The sequence below is a fragment of the Carlito syrichta genome, unplaced genomic scaffold (genome assembly GCF_000164805.1).
Source record: "Carlito syrichta isolate Samal-C Ts95f unplaced genomic scaffold, Tarsius_syrichta-2.0.1 Scaffold306721, whole genome shotgun sequence".
Classification (NCBI taxonomy): Eukaryota; Metazoa; Chordata; class Mammalia; order Primates; family Tarsiidae; genus Carlito; species Carlito syrichta.
The window spans coordinates 365,986-386,577 of NW_007250817.1; the positions used below are offsets into that span (position 1 = coordinate 365,986).

The window sequence follows — 20,592 nt, forward strand, 5'->3', positions numbered from 1 at the left end:
TGTCTTCATTCAAGATAAGATACACATGACTAGTGAGTTAGTTACTTAGTAAAATGTATATAGCTCATTTTATGGGTGGATTCAGTTTTTCTCAAATAATCTTTTGATTTTTGTAATAAGGCCCTGAGCTAAAATAACTTATTTTATAAACTTTTTAATCATAAATATATAATATATATCTGTATTAGAAATATTTTCTACTTATCTTTTTATTCTCTTAGCTATCTTTTAACAAATATTTTAATTTTACTCAGTTCAATTTATTACTTTTTTTGTGCTTCATGGAATGTGTTGGTGTGTATATGTATATGCATGTTTTGTTAAAACACAATTATCTAATTGACCAAACATCAGTTTATTTTTATTTTATTTCTTTTTGAGTTGGAGTCTCACTCTGTTGTCCAGGCTGGAAGTGCAGTGGCACGCTCACGGCCACTGCAGACTTGACCTGCTGGGTTCAGGTGATCCTTCTGCCTCAGCCTTCCAAGTAGCTGGAACTACAGGCACAAGTTACCATAGACAGCTTGTTTTTTATTTATTGTAGAGATGAGGTCTCACCAAATTGCCCAGGCTGGTCTCAAACCCCTGAACTCAGGCAGTCCTCTCACCTCAACCTCCCAAAGTGCTGGAATTACAGGCTTGAGCCACTGTGTCCAGTCCAAACATCAATTATTTATAAAGTCATAATCTTACCAATGTACTGCATTACAATTGTTTTCATCAATCCAGTACATTTGTGTAGGTCTCTTTTTAGTTTCTCTATTCTATTCCAATGGTCAACTTGTATTTCCTTGCTGGCCTAGAAAACTACCAGCCTCTCTAGATGGCAAATGATGGTAAATATCAGACCCGATAGCCTTGCTTCTCATATGGCACTCCCAGGGAACATAGTCTAAAGGAAAGACAAAAGTATGTTTATGAAGTTATTTTCTAACTTCTTTCTTCGAATCAGTCATTAACAATCTCACAAATTTGTATTATTTTCTTCATTATCATTGCCATTAACAGTCCAGACCCATGTCATCTCTTCCTAGATTATTTCAACCACCTACTATTTGTTTTCTCTTCCTTTCACGCTTTTACCAGAATAATAAGTTCCTTGTTTTAGTCCCTCCAATTCTTACAAATTATGGCCCAGTTCCTGCATATCAGAAGTAGGGCTATTACTTACATTCCTATTTTATCTCACCTTTTCCCCCTCTTGCATTAATCTTTCAGCAGGGTCAATAATAGTTGCCCAAATTAGTACCACAATTCTTTACACTTGCATTTCCTCTGTGAGGAATTTTCCACACATTTTCTGACAAGCTTTTATTCATTCTTAAAGCCTCAGCTCAAATTATAAATTCTATTTGAAGCTAGTTCTCATTTCTTCTTGACAGAAGTAATCATTCATTTCTATTTACCAGGTGCGAACTGATATTATATCAACTATATCTTCATATACATCTTTGTATTCCAACTATCTACCAAAGATTAGGTGCTTAATAAATATTGGTAAATTGAATTAAATAGATGCATATAGATTTTCCCCTAATGTAACTTACTCCTCTTCACACACACACACACACACACACACACACACAATAAAACAAATGGATCAGAGTTGTGTTAACATTAAAACCTAGACAAAAAGTACAAAAAGACAAAATTGAGTATTCAACTTCAAAATCCAGAAAGCACAGAATAAATACCAAAAAAGAATGTCTCTTTAAAAATGTTTAGCATGAAAATTTTTCATAAGGTTTTTTAAAAGTACGCCAAACCTTCAGACATCCATCACCCAGATACAACAGTTATAAAGATCTTGCAATATTTGCTTTATCTTTTAAAATATTTTTTTCTTTGCTGAAGAATATTAAAGCAAATCAGAGTTGGCAGGTCATTTCACTTTTGCATCTATCAGAATTTTTTTAATATAAACATTTTCTTACAAAATTCTACTGTCGTTATTGTACCTGACAAAGTAAACAATATTTTTGGTGTCATCCAATATCCAGTCTATAATCAAATTTCCATGATTATGTAAAAAATGCTTTATTTAAGTTGGTTTGATTGAATCAAGATTCAAACAAGTTCCACTCATTGCCTGTGGTCTTTACATGTCATGAATTTCTTTTATTCTTTCTGTAGCCCACCCAATTCTGAATTTTTTGTTCCCTCATGCTATTGCATTTTTGTAAAAACTGAGTTAGTGATTTTCACATTCCGGATTTATTTGCTTCTTTTCAGTGTTATATAACTAAATTCCCCTTATCTACTATAAATGGAGTTAGCTATGGATCTTGATTAGATTTAATTTCAAGGTCTTTATTCTGTTTGTTTTGCCAGAGTGCATCAAAGGTCAAGTGTATCATATTGTATTACATTTCATATTATATTACATCTCAGGACCACAATGACTGATTAATTTACCTTTTGTGATGCTAAATCTCAACAGTGGAGACAGAACCTGGCAATCTAATCTTATAATTGTGAATTTTTTAAAACTTTCATCTAATGTTTCCATTAATTTATGATCATTGCCTCAGTTCACGATTTTTTTTTCATTAGGAGTTGCAAAACAGATTTTCTATTTTGACATTTCCTACACATTTCTAGCTAGAATTCTTTAGGAAAGAACTTTCCCTCAGCAACTAGAAATATTTGACTATCTTGGAATATAATGATTACAGGAAAGACAGGATAATGCCTTTCCTTTTAATCGTTCAGAGTTGTCTCCTTAGTTACTTTCAGTGATTCCCATTGAGGGATTTCTTTCTTTTTTTTTTGAGTATCATTTTTACCTCATATGTTTTATGTATTTAGTTTTAGTCAGTTGCAGTCATTAGATTTTTGATGCTCAAATTGCTTTTCCTTTAACCAAAAGGGCCCTTTCAGTTTGTTTCCTATTTTCTTGACATAACCCATTATTCTTGAAAATTTATTTGCTTTCTGGCACAAGAGATCTCAGCCTAATTCAATGTATTCCAGCCCAGACCTGGAAACAGTCATTTCTTCAAGAAGCCCTTGGGTTGTAGGTTACTCATTGCTAATGTTTTGTCATTGATTCTAGGTTTTTTAAGTAGACAAAGTTAGAAAATATGTAAAATAAAACAAAATAATTGAGAGTCTATGCTGGTATATTAAATTTATATGTAATATTACAGTGTTTTTTAATGAGTTCTTTGATATTATCCTTATATCTATTTTAGTATAAAGTGCTTGGCTTTTAAAAACAGTAACAACTTCTAATTTGTATTTTTCTATAATAGACATAAAATATTATTTTTCTATATTCTACATAAAATGATAATATTAATGTAACTGCTAATTATAGTAATAAGAAAATTTAGTATAGCTACTATTAATAATATAAAATAGGAAAAAAGTATCCCATAAGATTGTATAGTACAAATATTGTGTTCTGAAGTGACTTGAAATAATTATCTCTCTGAATCTTATATTGCAACTGATACACATCTAAATTTAAATCAAGTATGAAGAAGGATAAAGGCATTTTTTGACATAAAATTATTCAGAAAATTTACCTTTCTTATATTCTATGTAAAGAAATGTCATAAAGTTTTCCTCCAGTGAGGAAAAATAAAATAAAATGAATGAAGAAGTTTTAAGATACAGAAAATAGTGCAGTAACTTTACAAGCACAAGAAAAAACAAAACTATAGGCCAATATCTCTGATGAACATTGATGCAAAAATTCTAAACAAAATACTAGAAAACCAATGCAACAACACACTAAAGAGATCATTCATTATGACCAAGTGGGATCCCTCTCAGAAATGCAAGGATAGTCCAATATACACAAATCAATAAATGTGATTCATCTTACCAACATAATAAGGACAAAAAACCATATGATCATTTCAACTGATGCCAAAACAGCATTTGATAAAATTTAACATTCCTTCATAATAAAAGTTCTCAAAGAACTGGATATAGAAATAACCTATCTCAACACAATAAAAGCCATTTATGACGAATCTATGCTAGTATACTGAATAGGGAGAAAACTGAAAACCTTTCCTCTAAAATCAGGAACAAGACAAAGATGACCACTTCTACCACTTTTATTCAACAAAGTACTAGAAGTCCTAGCCAAAGCAATTAGACAAGAGAAAGCTATAAAAAACATACAAACTAGAAAGAAATAAGTCAGTTCATCTTTGTTTGCAGACAATATAATCCTATTTTTAGAAAACCTTAAAAACTCAACCAAAAACTTATTAGAACAGATAAATAAATTCACTAAAGTTGAGGGATACAAAATCAACATGCAAAAATCAATAGCATTTTTCTATGTTGACAGAGAATCATCTAAAAAGAATCCAAGAAAGTTATCCCATTTACAATAATGATACATAAAATACCTAAGAATAAACTTAATCAATGAACTGAAAAATATCTAGAGTAAAAACTATAAAACATTGATGAAAGAAATTGAAGAGGACACATGAAAAAATGGAAAAGATATTGCATGTTCATGGATTGGACAAATTAATATTGTTAAAATGTCCACACTACTGAGAGTAATCTACACATTCAATACAATATCTGCCAAAATACAAAATTTCACAGAAATAGAAAAAATAATACTAAAACTTATATGGAACTGTGAAAGACCCAGATTAACAAAAGCAATCCAGAGCAAAAGAACTGGAGCAATCACATTACCTATTAATAATTTTAAATTAGCCGGGCTCGGTGGCTCAGCCTGTAATCCCCCGCTTTGGGAGGCTGAGGTGAGTGAACTGCCTGAGCCCGAGGGTCCGAGACCTGCCTGGGCAACTTGGCGAGATCTCATCTCCACAATAAATCAAAAATTAGCCGGGCGTGGTAGCGCGCGCCTGTAGTTCCAGCTACTTGGAAGGCTGAGGCAGAAGGATCGCCGGAGCCCACCAGGTCGAGGCTGCGGTGGCCGGGAGCGGCCACTGCACTCCTGTCTGGGCAGGACTCCAACTGAAAAATAATAATAATAATAATTTTAAATTATACAACAAAGCTATGATAACCAAAGAAACAGTACTGACATAAAGACAGACACGTAGACCAATGAGACAATAGGGAACTAGAAATAAATCCAAGCATTTAAAATAAGCTCATTTTCAACAAAAGTGCCAAGAACTTACATTAAGAAAAGGACAGTCTCTTCAATAAATGGTCCTGGGAAAGCTGGAAATTCACAGGTGGAGAAATGAAACTAGACCCAATCTCTCACCATATACAAAAATGTGACTAAAAATGTTAAATCTAAGACCTGAAACTATGAAACTACCAGAAGAAAACATTTAAAAACACTCCAGATATTGGTTTGGGCAAAGATCTCTTAAGTAAGACCTCATAAGCACATGTGATCAAAGCAAAAATGAACAAATGGGATTTCATCAAGGTAAAAAGAAGTTTTTGTATAACAAAAGAAACAATCAGCAAAAGAAAAGAACAGACAATTCACAGAACAGGAGAAAATATTTACAAACTACCCATCTGACAATGGATTAATAATCAGAATAGACAAGGAGCTTAATTCAATAGGAATAAAAAGATAATTTGATTTAAAAGGGCAAGAGATCTGAACAGACATTTCTGAAAAGAAGATCAACAAATGACCAACAGGTTTATAAAAAAATACTCAACATCACTAATCAACAAATGAATGTAAATCAAAACTACAATCAAATATCATCTGACCACAGAGAAAATGGCTTTTGTCCAAAAGCCAGGACACAACAAATGCTTGTGAGGCTGTCAAGAAAGGGAAGATTTGGCACACTGTTAGTGAGAATGTAAGTTAGTGCAGCCATGATGGAGAACAATATGAAGGTTCCTAAAAACAACTAAAAATAAACCTACCATATAATTCAGAAATCCCACTGCCAGATATATGCCCAAAAGAAAGGAAATCAGTATATCTAAGAGATAGTTGTACTCCCATGTTTATTGTAGCACATTGCCAAGATGTGTAATCAATCTAAATGTTAATCAATGGATAAATAAAATGTGGTGCATATACACAATAGAGTATTATTCAGCCATAAAAAAGAATAAAATTCTATAATTTTTAGCACCATGGATGGGACTAAAGGACATTATGTCAAGTGAAATAAGTCGGGCACAGAAAGACAATATCATGTTTTCACTTATACATGGGAACAAAAGTATTTTTTTATATGGAGTTGGAGAGTAGAATGATGGTTAACAGAGTCTGGGAAGGCTAAGAGGAAGGGATAAAGTGGGTATAGCTCATGGTACAAAAATACAATTAGAATGAATACGATTCAGTGTTTAATAGCACCGTAGGTTGACTATTGTTAACAAAAATTAATTGTATATTTTAAAACAATTTAAAGTAAAATTGGAATGTTCTTAAACACAAAGAAATGATAAAGGTTTGAGGTGATACATTTCCCAGTTACCCTGATTTGATTATTTCACATTACATGCCTTTATCAAAATGTTGTATGTACTTCATAAATATATACATCCATTATATACCCATAGTGATTAATAATAAAACTTTTTAAAAGTTTATTGAAAGCACAAAGAAGAGACTTCCCCCAAAGAGCAGACAGCTGAGGTACTAGCGGTCAGCCAGTCTAGACTGCTAAAGAATCACCAAGGTCTTAGCAAGATGGCTGAAACAAAAATTCATGTCCCATGGACAGTTTCAAAAGAATCTGGAGATAGTGGAATCATTTAAAAATATAATAAAGCTACTCTACCGAAGAAAAAAGAGAAAGGCAATTAGAAAAACTATAGCTTCTATAAGAAAGGAAATGAGATCACATAACACTCATTGGCTATGCGGTGAACCTTCCTAAACTGATAATATTTTGATGTTGCTTAATGATTTCTAACTTAGCATCAATATGTGAACAAAGCATAGAAGCTTTAACTATGGTTATGAGAAGAATAAAATATTGGCAACATTGACAATGTAAAATGTAGATAGCAGAATTTAGGAGGCAAAGGGGGGAAACAGGCAAAAAGAAAGTAGGTGCATTAACATCCACATCTGACAAAGAATGAAATAAAAAGATACTCATTATGAAACAAATACTTTAGTATATTGCTTAAGTACTGAAAGGAAATTTATAGTCATAAAAAGAACTGAAGTATAAACTGTTAAATGGATGGTCTTTGAGGAAGCAGGATTAAAAATGTATAGGACCAATAACTGTTATATATATATTTTAAACCATACCGTAGCAATACATTTATTTAATCATGTGCATGAAATATATTGGTTGAAATGTATACCTTTAAGAATTACAATAGAAATCTGAGATGGCAGAATTACCACTTCAAGAAATGTATCCCACAATATAAAATTGGTAAAAATCTGCCAGGATGCCAATTAAAAGTTAAATTATTGAAAGTAGTGAAAAACATGGTGAATATGAAGATCAGAAAATAGAAATGCTACCTCTGCTTAACTGGTGTGCCTAAATGAATGACAATAAATGATAGAAGTAAACGAAAAGTTGTATTCAAAGATAAAAAAACTTTTCTTAAAAAAGTTTTTAAAAAAATTTTAAATAAGTGGGGTACAATTCAGGGTTAGGTATACAAATATTCATTATGTAGTTATCCTTGTTGATGTGGTGTACCCCCCCTTCCCCTGACAGTTTCCCACTACTGCCAATCCCTTTCTTATAGAATTACGATAATTGTTCAAGTCTGCTTATAAGTGAAAACGTGTGATACTCGATTCTTTCTTTCTCTGATAGATCACTTAGTATTATAACCTCTAAGTCCATCCAAGTTGCTGCAAAGTTCATAATTTTGTCCTTATTTATGACTGCATAATATTCCATCATGTATATGTACCACATTTTTTTTTTATCCAGTCCTCTTTCGATGGGCAGCATGGTTGGTTCCATGTATTTGATTTTGTGAATAATGCTGCAATAAACATGCGTGTGCAGGTATTTTTTTCATAGAGTGATTTGACTTCCTCTGGGTATATTCCCAGCAGGGGGATTGCAGGGTCATATTGGAGGTCAATTTTTAGATCATTTAGGAATTGCCACACTGTTTTCCACAGACTGTACTAGTTTACACTCCCACCAATAGTGTAGAAGTTTTCCCTTTTCGTCACACCCTCTCTAGCATCTGTTGTTTTTTGAGTTATTGATGATGGCCATTCTGACTGGCATTCGGTGATATCTCAGTGTGGTTTTAATTTGCATTTCTTTGATGACTAGTGAGGCTGAGCATTTTTTCATGTTTCTGTTGGCTGCTCATATGTCTTCTTTTGTGAAGTATCTGTTCATATCTTTTGCCCACTTTGTAATGGAGTTGTTTGTTTTTTTCTTTTCGACACGTTTGTGTTCCTTGTAGATCCTAGATGTTAGGCCTTTGTCAGATATACAGTTGGCAGGTATTTTGGCCAGTCTGTGGGCTGTCTCTCAGCTCTCTGAATGGTTTCTTTGGTTTTGCAGAAGCTTGTCAGTTTGATGAGGTCCCGCTTGTCTATCTTATCTCTTATGGCATAGGCACTTGGGGTTTTGATCAGGAATTGGTTGCCAGTTCCAATTTCCATAAGCATGTCTCGTTTCCTGCATTTTCTAAAGTTCTTATAGTTTGAGGTTTTATGCTTAGGTCTTTGGTCCATTTGGAGTTGATTTTTCATACTTGATAAAACTCTCAATCAAAAGACAAAAACGGCTTACTCTTTATGAGAAACAAGTTTTATAAAATGAAATACTTAGCTATGTTTATAGATATGAATAAAGTTATGAAATTTTAAAAAGATAGTGGCATTACAGCAACATCTCTGTCAGGGTTCTTTTTTAAGTTGGCTTATATAGATGAAGACATTGGTCTTTGGTAAGACCTTTCCTAACATTTGATTCATTTATGAGCATCTATTTAGAGTTTAGCAAACAAAAGCAGTGCCAAGAATTTGAGATGGAAACAAGTTGTTCTCATATGAGGCATTCCCAAAGAAATTTTCAAATATTTAAAGACCACCAATGAACATCATATTCTGAAACAAGCACTTGAAGGGCGGGTAGTACAGGGGTACAGTATCAACATTAAAGCATGAGTTTAAAACCATATGTCCTGGTTCAAATATTGATTCATTTTAATTCCTAGGTTTTATGAGGTTGATCTAGCATTGTCTAGAACTTGTAGTTGTTTGCCAGGACTAATATTATTTCTCTCTGCAAAATAATATTACATTAAGCCACAACTTATCTCTAACTTTCATATAAGATATAAAACACATTATTAGCATGAACACACACACACACACACACACACACACACACACACACACACACAAACACATTAAAATACAAAGAAAAACTTAAGAGATATATTGGTCATGGTGAAAAGGTCTGATATATATGTAACTAGAGTCTCAGAATGATGACAGAGAAATAATAGAAAGACCAATATTTGAAGAAATAACAACTGTTATTTCTGCCTAAACCTTGAAAAAGGCATCCAACCACAGAGTCAAGAACTAAAAACCCCAAGCAAGATAAATACAGTGAAAAGATCACTTGAGCAGAGCATAGTAAAACTACCAAAAAGTCAAAGTATAAGGAAAATTCTTAATAAGACTAGATAAAAGTATGACTACTTAAAAAGAAGTAATAAGCCTATCAGTTGGCTTCTCAAAGGGAACAGTAGAAGGCAGGTTATAATAAGATGATATTCTAAAAGTGGCTAATAGAAAATAACTGCCCAGCAAGCATATCCTATAAAAATGAAAGTGATATTTTTATAGACTAAATATTTTAGAGTTAATCATCAAAAAACCTGCAACAAAGAAAATATACTTCAGGAAGAAGATAAATGATCCCCGCTAGAAACTTGGAGGTACAAGAATTAATAAAAAGCACTAAGAGTAAATTTGGATAATTTAAAAATAATATTCAATATATAAAATTATATCAATAGTAATAATAGTGCTGTGAAATTTAAAACATAAAGAGAATTAAAATTATATAATCCATTATTATTCCTGAAATGAAACTGGTCCTTAGATCCTGAGATAGTTATTTCTTCTTTATTTCTATGTCTGGTGCATACCCCTTCAGCACCTCCTGTTCTTAATGAGCACTGCACTCTACTTTTTGTCTCTTTATGCCCCCGAATTTGTTGAAAACTCTCTTCCTTTGTCTCAGCCACCTCTTCTAGGATGAGCAGGTGCTCTAAAAAGGAAAGTGGTTCTATATGCTACAGATCTCTACTGTTTCAGTTACTGTCTAGATTCTCTATTTAAAAACATTTTTCTAATGTGGTCCATTGACCATTGCCTGGCCATTGCCTTGCTAAGCTATTGTGTGGCCATGTGCTCTTTGAGCTATGGTCAGGCCATGTTTTCTTAAGCTTTGGCCCCCTCCCTTCCCTTGGGGAGATGAATTCTCTCCCTCCCTCCTTCCCTCTCTCTCTTTCTCTCCAATTTACTTTCGAAATAAACTATAATTTCTTATCTAAAAATAAATAAATAAAAAAAATGTGATCCATCTTTTCTAGGTGTTTTCTGCAGTCAGTTTAACCTAAATTTACAAAGTTTGCCATTCCAAAAATGTTTTATGTATGTTTGAAACGTGACAATTACATTCCTTGTTATTATAATGTATTCATTCCAAATCAATACAGTGTGAAATAAACACAGAATGCAAACATCAACAGTGGAAAAGCCACAGAAATAGGACAACACAAGAACAAAGCATAAAGTAAGCTAGTTGAGGTGGAAAAAGCATATATAATAGAATAATCAATATAAACTGAAAAATATATAAGAAGATAAAAGATGAACACATAGGATTAAAAAATTAAATCCATATAAATATTATTTCCAGAAAAGTCTCATAAAGAAGAGTAATTCAGAAAGCTTAAAAGAAAAACTGAAGAAATATAAAGCATACACTGCCATTCAAAAGAGAATTTGAAGTATTTTCTCTCAAAATAAAATGATTAAAATGAAAACATTGAAATAATTAAATATTTGCATATATTTCGTTTATAATTTGCAGCAAAGATTGTGATAAATTATTGTAACCCCCTGAAATTTTTATACTGAAGCTCTAAGCCCCAATGTATTGCTATTAAGAAGTGAGGTATTTGGGATGTGATTATTTTATGTAAATGGATCCCTTGGGAATGAAATTAGTTCTTGATCTCTTTCTGCCATGTGAGAATATAAAGAGAAATCAGCAGTATGCAACTTGGAGGAGAATCCTTACCAGAACCCGACCATGCTGGTACCCTGATCTTGAAATTCCAGTCTCCAGAACTGTGAAAAGTATTTGTTGTATAAGCCACCCAGTCTATGGTAATTTGTTCTAGCACCACAAACTGACTAAAAGTGACTAAGACAAAGATATAACTATCAAATCATATAACTATGTTGAAACATTTAAGGAAAAATATATGACAGGTAAGAAAAAAATTAACAGTAACATAAAATTAGTGGGAGACTTTTAACATGCTTTTCTCTCTTTTAGGATAAAAACAAAAGATTAACACACACACAAAAAGAATGTGGAGCGGTGATTGTAAAACTTCAGAGTGTATTAGAGTGTATCAGGAGCTCTAAATATGCAGATGTCTGGCCCAACCTTCACTGGTTTAGTGTTAGTTGGTTTGGAGTGGGTCCCAGGCATTGTTGGTTTATAAAAGCCTACCAGGAGACTGCAATATGCAGTCAGAAGGAAGAGCTAATGAACTAGAAAATCTGAAAGTTATTTTAATGAAGTTAATATCACATTGTATATTAAACTCTGATCCTACAGAGAATCTCTTTGTAAAAGAACACCTACAAATTATATTACTCACATACAAAGTAATAAAGAATCTTTAGTAAAATCTATAATGTAAAAGATATAATTTATATTCTCTAATAGCAATATGATGAAACAAAATGGAAAATAAAATATAAAATACATTTTTACAACGCAGTTCAAAGCAAAAATCAAACTACTATACAATATTTAGAAAATAGAATAGTGATTATTATAATGATTTTAACAATTACCCTCCTTGATATTAAAATTTCTTCTTTATATCTTTATATAATTATTGTAATTATTAAAAGTATATATAAAATATATGGCTGAAGTTTTCCTCAAAGAAAAATTAATACTGCTTAATTATTTTATTCCTAAATGAGATAGAGAGTGGAAAGGAAAGAATTAAAACAGCTGGCTTGTGATTCATTCACTTCCTTTAGAGGAGAGACACATCCAGAAGATGAAAAAAGATGATCTTGTTAATCTCTTTGTCAACTAGAGTTCTGGGCAAACAGATTAAAATATTTGCTGGGAGCGAGAGATCGCACCATCAGGATTCCCTTAGCAAAATATCAGTAGCTGAAGTGTTACTTAAAGAAAAAAAAAATACTATGGAAATTTGAAGCATGGCTCATGTGAAAATGGTAAATAAGCTACACAACTTCCTGGGTATAAAGTAGAGATTTTTATCTAACTTCAGTGCCCCTCCTGTTATGTGAAGTAACTTGGATCTCTCTTTAGAGATCTCATCTCTTATTCTGAACTAGAAAATGCATGTTTGATGCTGGAAGAAAGTTATCTGAGAAATCACGCTCAGTGCTGCAGATCTTTTTCTACTTTGTCTGAGCCATTTAGAGCCCCTGTATCCTTGAAATTATTGACAGAGTTTGATCCCCCCAAAAAATCAAAGATTTTTTGGTGAATCTTATTTGACAATCCAATTATTCATATTTGTTCAAAGAAATAAAGATAAAAATAAATGAAATAATATTGTCTCCAGATATTAGAAATAGAGTAATATAATACACTTAAGGAAGATATGAAAAGTAATTGATGAAGGTAAAAATCAGAGACTGATTAATTATAAGACAGACACTAACCTGCTGATAAATTCAATAGTTATTTTTTTGAGGAAACAAAGTAATAAGCAAAGTTGGTCTATTTATTGACCAAGGAAATTTCTGTGATTTCTGAAGCTCTTTTCCTATGTGGTTTCCTCCACTCTTCCCCTCAAATTTCAGCTGCCTCAGTTTGTCCAAGCTCTGATTATTCTCTGCTCACCTCAGCAAGTTGGTCATACTCTGATTGGGCTTTCCATTTGTGTTGTGAGCTGGGTAGTACCTCCATGCAGTAACCTGGGACTTACCCTACTTCCTTTGCTTTCCTCCTAGCATTTACTCCTGTTGTCCAATGTTTGAAAACAGTTTTCACTCACTTCGTCCAGTTATATGTTTATTTACGATGGAAGACAAATCTGGTACCATATACTTACCCATTGCAGGAAAAAAAGTAGATTTAAAAGCAGGAAAAAAAGATAAAAGAGAAGGAGGCAAGAAAAAAATTTGCAAAATAAAAGAAAGAAAAATAGAAAAAAGTCCTCAAACACAGTAATGAGTAAAAGGATGAAATTTCATATTCAAATTCAGGTAATGGAGTAATAAATGCCCTCAAGAAGCAGAGAAAAAAAGGATAGATTCAATTTAAATATTCACTTTAAACACAATGCAAAAATCAACTATCTAGTTCAAAAATAAGCAAAATGAAACTTTTTTGATTTGGAAAAGAATGACAGTTATAACACTCAATGTATGCAAAATTTTTAAAATTCATGATAACTTTTTTATGTTTACAATTAACTTTTAATATGTAGATAATGTAAATTTATTTTTACAAAAATACAAATCGTTAAGATTAACTCAAGGAGTAGAAAAGTAAAAATAGGAATAACCTTTAAAATAATTAGCTGGGCTCGGTGGCTCAGCCTGTAATCCGGCGCTTTGCAGGCTGACGTAAGTGGATTGCCTGAGCCCGCAGATTTCAGACCCGCCTGGGCAACTTGGCGAGACCTCATCTCTACAATAAATTAAAAAAAAAAAAACAGCCGGGCATGGTAGTGTGCGCCTGTAGTTCCAGGTACTTGGAAGGCTGAGGCAGAAGGATCGCCAGAGCCCAGCAGGTAGAGGATGCGGTGGCTGGGAGCGGCCACTGCACTCCAGTCTGGGCGACAGAGTGAGACTCCAACTCAAAAAAATAAAAATAAAATGAAAATAATTATAAACATTCTGAAAAATGAAAAGAAAAAACAGAAAAGCCTATTTTAACAATTTAATTTGATTTAATAGGTATATTACATACAATTACATATATTATGGTGTACAACATGATGTTTGGATATGTGTATACATTGTGGAACGACTAAATCAAACTAATTAGCATGTGATTTCTCCCATATACTTATCATTTTTGTGGTAAGCACACTTAAAACCTACTGTTTTGGCAATTTTAAAGCATACAATAAATTGTTATATCCAAAGAATACAAAATCAGTATGTTGAAGAGATATATGCACTTCTGTGTTCACTGTATCATTATTCACAACAGCCAAGACATGGAATCAACTTCAGTGTTCATCAATGGATGAATGAAATTTTTAAAATGGTATAATGTACACAATTCAATACTATACATCTTCCAAAATAAGGAAATTCTGTCATTTATGGTAACACAGATAAACCTGAAGGACATTATATTAGGTGAAATAAGCCAGATACAGAAAGACAAATATGTATTATCTCACTTATATGTGGAATCTAGAAAAAGCCAATCTCATAGAAACAGAGGATAGAAAGGTAAACACCAGAGACCGAGTAGTGGGGTGAGTGTTAGAGATGGCCAAAAGAAGACCACCTTCTCATCTTTTCCACTTCCTCAATATGATGGTTCCTGATGATGTTGCTAATGAAAAGCACTTCACATTTTAATCAATTTAATAGTTAAGGTAATAGGAAAAGAATGAAAACTTCAGAATTTATTTTTGTAAAGCTAGTATTTATCTAATATAAAATATTCAACAGTGGTAGATCAATAAAGGAAAATAGCTATTTAAAATTTATAAAACAATAAATCTGAGAGTTATTTGGAAAATTTTACAAAAAAGTCACAGGATACAGACTAAAACTCCAATGTCAGAGTATATTATAATTTTATAATAAACACTGAATATAAGAGATATCAGAAAATGCAAACTTAACTAGTGAATAAAAATTGTGGATGTTGAAACAGACTTAAATGTTCTTGTAGGAAATAAATTAAAAGATAAAAGTTATATTTCTAACAGCGAGGAACTAAGGAATTATTTAAAAATGGTTTTAAACTAATTAGGTAACTACATAAACACACATACAAATATATATAAAAATTTCATCCTATCCTGTACTTTACAACAAATTCCTAGTGGCTTAAGGACTGTATTTTAAAAAATGGAATCAAGAAAACCCTAAAAGAAAAAGAGAACAGTATTTATGTAATTTGACAAGAGGAAAGATTTCTACCTATGACATAAAGGCAAAAATCATAAAATACATATATATTGACAAATTTGGTTATGTTTATATCTTACTAGATAAAACATTAAAAGGAAACTGGCAACCTTTAGTTATAATGACGTATAGGGACTAGAATTGCCCTACCATTTTAAACAGATTTTACAAAATAGAGAAAATATAAGAAGCAATAGTATTTAGACATTGGACAAGTTACACAAAAGAGTGATCCCTGAAAGAAGAGAACATTTTGAGATGAGCCCTACAGTTTCTATTGGCGGCAGAGAGTTTTCAGGATACAAAGCAGGGAGAGGAAATCAAAGAAAGCCTGGTGGCTTCCCTGGGGTAAGGAAACCAGCTGAGTATATTCAGGGAAGACAAAGCAGCTAGAATTCACAGGCAGAGAACTGGGGAAGAGAAAGTTGCACCCTGAAAGAGCTCTGGTGACATGTAGTCGGTTGTGTACTGATTAGAATATGCACAAAGCAGAAGGGAAAAGCTCCTGGAAGGAGTGGTGGAACAATGTCTAAAATTCACAAGGAAATGGAACTAATTCATGTTCACAAAAAGGGGAAAAAACCTGCTAATATTCAGGGTATGAGGTAGAGTACTCAGTAGTGGAGACAAATCAGCCCAGACTAAAGGCTTCTCTAATTCTACTTATCAGAGATTAGACGTGAACCTTAAAACAAAGTTCAATATGCAGAAGTTGAAATTTTTAAAAAAATTGACACAAAGTAGATTCATTTTATATTAACTAATTTTATATACAGCATTCCAGTTCACAAAATGCTTCTTATAAATACTATCTCAGGTGTGACTTTTTTAGTATTGCAAATATAAATATCTGAGTTAAATAGAATGAAAGCGATCCTGACATTTGACAAGTCTTACAGATTGGAGACATGTCCTGATAATCTTGCCTTGTAAAAATCAGGTTATGGATGGCTGTCGTGGAGACAGAGTGACAAATACAAGAAGTGAGTTGCAAAAGAACTTCCTTTTGTAGGAATACTAATTTTTCAAGATGTAATGAAAAACTTGTAGTTTAATTCAGTGTCAGTTCTCTGTGTTGCAGTGGACTTTAACCTAACAATTGGTGGTTTTGTTATCTGTCAGTTGACAAATTGCTAGTGCCAATTCAGGGTGTGAATTTCTTTCTGATGCTAACATTTTCTCCATAAAATCAATGTAACTAGTCTTACAGCCAAGGTCAACTGACTAATGTAGTTGGTGGGGAGAGTCAGTTGAGGAAGTCAGTTTTGATAGACATGTAACTGCTTAATAATCAATGTTTCTGGTTTTTAGTGTTTGTTTAAGACACATATAATGGTCTCAACAATTCAAGCAGTGGAATAAAATACATTCATTATTAATAAAAAATTACTTAAAAATTAATATCAACCAAGGAATATATACATAGATTTTATATGCAAAGTGTAAAATAACAAGAATGAGTTCGAAAAAAGTAATCCAATAAGTTATCAATAAATCTTTTTAAAAGGTAACTCTTTCCTAATACATAAGTGGTTTTCATACTATAAAATTACACTATAACACATACTATCATGTGTTTTTAAGTAATTTACTATTTGAAATTAATTCTTTTTTTTTTTTTTTTTTGAGTTGGAGTCTCACTCTGTCGCCCAGACTGGAGTGCAGTGGCTGTTCCCGGTCACCGCAGCCTCAACCTGCTGGGCTCCGGCGATTTTTCTATCTCAGCCTTCCAAGTAGCTGGAACTACAGGCGCGTGCTACCACAGCCGACTAGTTTTTGATTTATTGTAGAGATGAGGATTCACCAATTCCCTGGGCGGGTCTCAAACCTGGCGGGCTCAGGCAATCCACTTGCCTCAGCCTTACAAAGTGCTGGGATGACAGGCTGAGCTGTCAAGCCCGGCCTGAAATTAATTCTTAATGGTTAACTTTCTTTGGATAGATATTCTTAATATTTATAGTTCAATTATTGAACATAAACTCTACCTAATTGAGGTATATTTTATAGCAATATGTTTTTCAGTTATTTTTAAAAAGGGGATTGGTCAATTTTTAAAAAAATAATAATTATACAAAACAAAACCACATGTGGATAAGAAATAAATGCACTTTAGTCTTCTCAAATACCATGTTTCTTAAATGGTAAAGAAACATATGTTATTTTTCATGCTTTGATTATCAACTATTCTTCCTAGGATTAATCCTTGATATCAAACTTATGAGAAAGACAAATTTGAAATACACAGTAAATTCATTTATTTTGTCTTCGAAGAGATGTCGGGTTAGAACTCATCCTGCAGTCATGACAATTCTGTTTATCAGCATCTTCCTCTGTGCTCCGCTCTGTTCAGGTTTTCTGCCTGTTGCTAATGAAGCTGTGAGCACAAAACAGACTTAAGGCTTTGTCTTATTATCTGTGAAAATAAATGGTATTTTTTTTTCTTTATTTTCAAGAAGCATGTTTGTTACAAGATAAGGGTTTTCTAATGAGAAAATGAAAATAATTAATTGCTTCTCACCTCCATTTCTTTTTAACAAGGACAACAAAGAGAGATATTAGAAAACAAAGCAAAATAAAGACCTCAAATACAAATTGAGATCAGGTTCAATCGACTAGAGTATCTTCCTCTTGTTTCTTATAAAAGTACTTCCCAGTTTAAACCTTATAAAAAAATGCATCCTCAAAATGATTTATCTCCTACTTATCTTATGTCAGACTTAAAATATATTTTTTGGAGGAAGAAATGCTGGGTAATTGAAAGATAGAATTAAACGGAAGCTTGGAGAGAAATTAATATTTTCCCTTTAGAGTCATTCATAAACTCTATCTTTCTTAGCAGAGTAATAGAAAAATAGAGTGTTATTTCAAGGAATAGGAATTCAATATCAACCTTTGTTTAATGCCTTAGAAATAACAGGGAGGGCAAAGCCATTCATCATATATAACCCACAATAAAACCTTTTGAAATGATAGGAAGGACTTTTGCTCAGCCAGTCATCTGAAGGGAAGTTGAAAAATAAAGAAGGGCTTGAATTGGCCACTAAATAAATAAGATTAATTCTTGGACATCAATTTTTGAACCAACCAAATGCCATTCAAGCCAAGGCCCTGGAAAGTTGCTTCAAATGTAAAATCTGTCTATTGAACCAAATGTTAATGAAAACCGTACAATTGTGATTCTACCACATTGAAAGTAATAAAAGTTCCACAAAAGGAAGCTTGAATAAGCCACTTCATGGCATTCAATTCGTTCTTTATCATGCAGTGAGCATTACAGTTAAAATAATGTTCTTGGGAATACAAACAATTCAACTCCTATTGAGGAGAACTTGGCAATATTTAGAAGAACATGCCTTTACTTTTTAACTTAGCACATCGAAGTCTCTATATCAAGTCACTCTAGGAAATATATGAAAAGATTCACGCTCAAATATTTTATTCTGGCATTATAATAGTGGAAGATTGAAAACAAATCAAAGCATAAAATATATGACAGCAAATTATGGTACATCAACACATTGGAATAGCATGCAACAGTATATAAAAATAAAGATGGATCACTATCACAGATATAGAGTGTTTTCCACTATAAATTGTTAATGGAAAAAAATCAAGGCATAGAATAGTATATGAAATATGTTACATCTGGTGAAAGAAATTATATGATTATAATATATATATATATATATAAAGATATGTATGCTTAGTTTTAAAAAAAGAAACAGTAAAAGTATGAGCCAAAAAGTAATAAAAATGATTACCTAGAGATTAAGAAGAAATGGAAGAGATAAGTAAAAAGGAAAGATTATTTTTACTACTACTTGTTATACAGCTTTTCTTCCTTAAACATTTTAAAAGATACAAAGTAAAATTTAATTAAAGAAATAGAAGGCAATATCTAAATGTTAAAACCAAGGCAAAAAAAGAACTTTTTTTTTTTGAAAGTAGGATTTATTAAGAAGACAGAAAAGCTCCCACAGTGGGAGGGGACCTGAAAGAGGTTGCCCAAGAACTTAACTTTTGACTATATCAGGTTATCAAGTACAGTCAAAACCTGTACTTTGATATAAACCACACAGAGCCCAGGCTGGAGTACAGTGACATAATCATAGCTCACTGTAATATCAATCTCCTGGGCTCATGTGATCCTCCTGCCTCAGTCTCCCAAGTAGCTGAGACTACAGGCAAGTGCCATCACACCTGGTTAATTTTTTGATTTTTGTATAGAGAGAGTCTTGTATGCTGCCCAGACTAGTCTAGAGCTCCTAGCCTCAAGTGATCCTCCTACCTTAGCCTCTCCATGCACTGAGATTCCAGGTGTATGCCAGCGCACTCAAGCAAAATTTTTGAAAGCAACTTTGAAACACATTATGTTGACTATACTTAGTAGAAAATATTCTATGAACAACTAGAACTACAAAGAAATCTTGAACTTTGGTCAGCAGTCTAGTTGAAAGTGGTAATATTGATATTATCATTTTGAAATTAATTTTTATATATTGTAGATTAATACCAATAAGTAATTTTGTTAAGAAATACAATTCAACTTAAGAGAAAAAAAAGATACAATTGTATAATGCAAATTTTGAATAAAGCAACATATATTTGAATTGGAATATATTATGAACTATGGATTTAAGAAAAATACTTATTCCTAGGTAATTCCTTGAAGCAATCCAACTCAGTGCCAGAGCTCTTGGTGGGGGGTAATGAAAAATTCCATATCTGGAATGGAAACTATACAAGATAAACTTGGAATACCTAGTTGTAGTAGAAATCAAGAAAACTATTTAAAATGAATTCTATTAAAGGGGCACAGGAATAAGCATAGAAAAAAATCTCTTGGCAAAATTTGAGAAAATTCTCACATGAAAAATAATAATGAATGCAACTAATTGTAATATATTGAATATTTTTAAAACCATGTAATTATAACGTTATTCAAAACCATAAAGGGTTGAGGTAGATAAAACAGAAAACAAAACTACCCAGGACACAATAAAAAGTAACTAGGGCATCAATTCCTTACCCAGAAAATTGACAAATAGAGAGCTTTAAACACTTAGCATGTCTTTTCTTTATAAATTGTACCTTTTAGTGACCAACTAACCAAGCTTATGAAGGATTTGTGTTTGCTTTCTGCATTATGTGAAAAGAATAATACAACTAGAAAATACCATGTTCAACCTCTTATGAAATAATTGATTGAGTCAATTATTATCAGTGGGTAAAAAAAATGTTAAAAAATTGACAAGGAACTTCATAATGTTTGGATCAATCAGTTATCACCTGAATCCTCTGAT

General features: G+C 32.4%; 1 pseudogene; it reads left to right on the forward strand.

Annotated features, from left to right (window-relative positions):
- The first annotated feature begins 17,562 nt into the window (after positions 1-17,562).
- LOC110596090 overlaps positions 17,563-20,592 on the forward strand; it is a 91,851-nt pseudogene continuing 88,821 nt past the window's right edge.